This window comes from Natrix helvetica (genome assembly GCF_964273705.1).
Source record: "Natrix helvetica genome assembly, chromosome: Z".
Classification (NCBI taxonomy): domain Eukaryota; kingdom Metazoa; phylum Chordata; class Lepidosauria; order Squamata; family Natricidae; genus Natrix; species Natrix helvetica.
The window spans coordinates 46,032,088-46,037,472 of NC_138554.1; positions in this window are offsets into that span (position 1 = coordinate 46,032,088).

The following is a 5,385-nucleotide window of genomic DNA, read 5'->3' on the forward strand; positions in this document are numbered from 1 at the left end:
AGGCAAGGCAGTCAGATGGGCAAAAGTGTGTTCCCAAGATGTGATCTTCCAGACTTCTTGCCTCTTTGTCTCCTCCTCAAAGTATCACTCTATACTAACATGTTGCAGATTCTTCCGACTGTTAACACAGGCCATTCCTTATATAGAAGTATTCTAGCAATGTTCAGACTTGCCATTTGGTTGGAAGATTCCAAGATGGAATGTTTTTTATATCTCCACATTCTTTTGAGTACAGCCAATTGCATATAGCTTGTTTTAACTGGCTGCTACTGTATTAATCTTGTACTCTTTGTGTTTAGATTTAAAAAATTGCTATGCTGAATCATATTTTATTCTTCTCTTCAAATGCTGTGGCAGGCCAAACAGTAGAAGTAGAGAAATATAAATATATTTTGAATAAATACAGGATGCATTATTCTCAGGTATTTGAGGTCAAAGAGTGATGGGAGCCTTAAGCAGACTTGTAAGTTGGCTACAGCTTTAATATTTAAAGGACAATTTCTATAAAATCATAAAAGAAAGGTTAGGGTTTACCACGTTTGGAAGGTGGTTCAAGAGGTTCCACTCTGAAATTCCTAAAAGATTCCACTCAAGTCTTTGAGGGTTTGACACTCCTTTAGTTTCTTATTTGAAATTAAATCACTAAACAAGCCTTTGGAAATATTAAGGAAAAACTGACATGGAATACAAGCTGTCTGTGATCTAGTATATCCAAACTGTTCTGGGGCTGAAACTAGAAGTGATCTCTGTTGACAATACATAGCACGGAAGAACAATTTCTAAAAGACCAACCCAGCAATTAAGACTCTTATCATGTTTATTATCAAAAGATCTCGTATCTGTGATCTAAAGGGCCTACATATGAACCTGAAGTATGAAGCTTTTCTTCCTTGTAATAGCGGGCTATTGCCCAATGTCACATGTGAATCAGGTTCTCTTCAGAAAGCAGGTCTTGGACTAACTATGTTGATGATAATTGCAAGACAGAGCTGGCAATTAAGTGTTGTATCTGATATGGAACTGCAGGTAAAGGTGATCTTTCCTGTTACATTCAGAAATTGTGTTATATTAGCATTACAAGGCAAGCTACTCATATTGTATTGTCTCCAGCCCTCTTCAAAATGTTGCAGATAATAGAAAAGTCTGGGTTTGAATGAAGGAAAAAGCATTTTACTAATAATCCCAAAGATGCTTTTTCTTAATAATGTTTTGCTTCTCATCCAAGAAGCTTCATTTCTGACTGAATGGTGGGGAATGGAAAGATTTATATTGTTTGCAGTCATCTGGTTGTTAGCACTCTGAGGGACAGTCATTAGCTCTCTGAAAATCATGAGGCCACTTTATCCACATCCTCAGAATCGCCCGAGTCAGAACACAAATGGTATGTAACCTTCTTGGGACTGCTGAAAGGAATGTGTTGTAGACAGGAGGTAGTTGATGTTGTATTCCCTCGCCCTCTGTTAAGAGAGGGCTGTTCAGTTTTAATGTAGATAGTCACTTTGATCTGTATTTCAAAGCAATGGTCCTCTCTGTCCAGAATGCGGACTTTACTGTCTTCAAAAGAATGACCTTTGTCTTTTAGATACCTGAAAGTCCTTTCAACAGTCCCAAGGTTCCACACTCATTTGCAATCTGATTTAGGTAACTCTGAGAATACAGATAAACCTCAAGTAGCCTCAACTGACCCTCAGTGCCAATGGCCAGATGACTGCAAAGAACATAAATCCTTCCATTCCCTACTATTCAGGCAGAACTGAAGAAGCTTCTTGGAAGAGAAGTGAAATGTTTTAAGAAAAAAAAAACCCAAGAAAGTCCAATTATTTTTGGGAAAAACACATTTGGGACAACCATGACCTTCATTCATAAGTGATAAATTGATAGAGCAAATACTTCTCATTTTGAAAATCTCACCAATCCAAACTGTTTAAAAATCAACTTTTAAATTCAAACTTGTAGCTCCAATCTGCCATATCTTTTTGTTGTCTAATTACACAGACTGGTACCAAATGTACTGGGAGCTTCCTGTTAAGAGCTCCAAACACACATCATATCCAATTTCAAGCAAGAAATGCTGCCAGATTTGCATGGTTTGTATATCCTATACAGATACTAACTGTTGATGGGCAACTTCAAGCATCTTTTGCTCTCTCTTAAGCTCTTATCTTTAGAAGAGTGTTGGCACAAACAATCTTTGGAACAGCAGATATGTGCAGGTTGGATTTAAGGCTAATCTGACTTTCAAGAGAGATGACATGGGCTATGGTATAAAAAAGTAGGAGTATGGAGGAAAATGAGAATTGATGTCATTTCATTGATGACTTTATAATGCCTTGGTAAAGCCACACTTGGAATACTGCATTCAGTTTTGGTCGCCACGATGTAGAAAAGATGTGGAGACTCTAGAAAGAGTGCAGAGAAGAGCAACAAAGATGATTAGGGGACTGGAGACTAAAACATATGAAGAACGGTTGCAGGAATTGGGTATGTCTAGTTTAATAGAAAGAAGGACTAGGGGAGACACAATATCAGTGTTCCAATATCTCAAGGGTTGCCACAAAGAAGATGGAGTCAAACTATTTTCCAAGGCATCTGAGGATAGAACAAGAAGCAATGGGTAGAAACTAATCAAGGAGAGAAGCAACTTAGAACTGAGGAGAAACTTCCTGCAATTAGAACAATTAATCAGTGGAACAGCTTGCCTCCAGAAGTTGTGAATGCCCCAACACTGGAAGTCTTTAAGATGTTGGATAGCCATTTGTCGGAGACGGTATAGGGTTTCCTGCCTAGGCAGGTGGTTGGACTAGAAGACCTCCAAGGTCCCTTCCAACTCTGCTATTGTATTGTATGTTATATTAAATAATTATATTAATGATTATTCTTATAGTAGTTTGATCATTACAATTCATTCTTATGTCAGGATACCAAGTGTGTAGAATGTTAGTTTAACAAATTCAGTGGAATGCCAGGCTGGGTGAGAGAGATTGTATCCCCATAATGATATGGTTAATGCTTAAAAACCCAGCCTGGAACTCCAGGTTTACAGAATTCCTCAGAACATCTTTTCTGTGCAAGGCACTATCCATACAATAGCACTTTTTTCATTTTAAACTATTAAAAAAGAATGGGTAACCTACGATTGGCTGAGAACTGCATGTAATTTATAAATGAATAAATTTGTAAATAAATTATAAAGTGAATTGAATTGAAATGTGTTTTTCTCTTCTTGGAAAAGGGGAAAATTTGGATGTTATTTTTTTAATATTAAAGTTTGCTGTTTCTTTTAGACCTCCTGTATACTTTTCACACCTAAAATGGCAGAAAAACATTTTTGTCCATTATTTATGAATGAATTAGAAGTGAGTATGAAGGCAAAAAAGAATGGCTTAGCAGCTTCAGGAAGTTGTCCACTGCTGCATTAAATGAATGGCTAAATATAGGGATGGGGACTTTATAATATTATTTTAGAGTGAATGTATTTCTTAACTAGAGAAAAGTCATGTCTGAAAGGCTATAAAAGAACTTTGTGCCTTCCAGATCAAGTCCACTTTAAGAGAAATAAAGCTAAAAGAAAAAGAAAAAAATTGATCCTCTTTTTATCTTTTACATATTGATAAAAGTGTTTGAAATTAATTAATTTTGTGGTACTTTTATTATACTTTATTTGTTATAGAGAACACAATATGATATGGAAACAAACTGGCTGTCATGGATTGTTTCATGAAGGCCTTTTAAACTCCTTTAAAACTATTAAGCTTTTAGTCTTCTGTGCTGATTTTATATCAGTCTTTTGAATTCAACTTTCAGTCATTTATTATATTTTAGCTGTTGACACTCATATTAGCAGCAATGAAGAATAGCTACAGTAGTGGTCAAAATTGTGGAAACCTTTGGAAAAAATGTATTTTTATGCCATCACTACCAACCAGGCAGGTCTTGGTGTCATCACTCCAAATAACACTGTCCCATTGTTCCTCTGTCCAGGTAACATGGGTTTTAGCCCAGTTTAGTCTTTTCAACCTTTGTTTGAGAGATAAAAGTGGCTTTTTTCACAGAATTCTAGATTTTAGGTCAAATTCTTGCAGTCTGCGCCGAACAGTCCTTGCACTCAACTTCACATTGCATTGCGCCATTTCATCTTGTATAGATCCAGATGATTTTCTTCTGTCATGTAGACATAATCTCTTAATTCTGTTAGCATCACTTGGTGTTGTGCACCTTTTCCTCCCTTCACCAGTGTGGTTTTATAGTGATTGTGTTTCCTTATACCTCTTCAAAAATTTAGAAAAGCCACCTTTGGTTAAGTTTCCACCAATTTTCCTTACAATTTCTCAATAACTGTAGCCTTGTTCACTTAATAATACTATTTTACATCGCTTTCTGGGTGACCAGTCAACTCTTCGCACCATTAATTTTATTATGTTTTACATCACTAAATGAAAGAACATAAAAAAAAAAACCCAACCAACTTGATAACGATCACATAGCACACTGACAAATGTTTTCCTCTCAGCTTCAATACATGACATCAATAACTGAATCCTGTGATCTGATTGGCTCACTGCCAAAACAAAATGACATGTGATTGGCTCTCTAAACACTCATGCTCATTGACTACAATCAGATGAAGGAAAGCTACCTGATATCAACCTAAGCAAGTTGTGCTTCGTTTTTCTGGTTATTTGGCTATATCTTTTCATAGAATACAGATAATTGAACAAACTTTGTTGCATTACATTCTTGATTAAATTATCTTTCCATATTTAATTTTATGGTACTACTGCAAAAAAGAAAGTGGTGTTATTAGCCATCAAACCTCAAAAATACACTTCTCCCAAAAAGGTTTCCACAATTTGGGCACTACTGTAGTCTCGCCCATTAAACATATTTCTTACCATGTATCTGCAAATAGAAATTGCATGTGTGCAGGTGTGTAAAAAGAAAATATTTAGCTTTTGTTATATTGGAGGAGATGCAAGAAGCAAAAGGTACGCTTTAGATAATCTTGGAGCAAGAAGGGACATAGCACACTCGTTATTTATTAACTATGCAGGTGAAGATGGGGTCCTGTTGTTCAGCACAGGTTTTCAAGCAAGGAGATTTGGACCAGGTGCTTTCTGGATCTTTTGTCTATGAAATAGACACCACACATCTTTTTCTAAGATTACCAGAGGGAGGAGGGGGCAGAGGCATGGAGATAGGTATAGGATTTGACTACTGTTGTTTTATCCGAGATGGTTAGTTTAGGACACTATTGGAGGCACTATGCAGAAACAAACAAACCCAAAAAAATTCCAAGCTTAATTTTTTTTTTTTTACATTTTAATGTAATAGCTCAATTTAGCCACAGCATTACTACCCATATCTATGTAGGGCATTTTTCGTTGT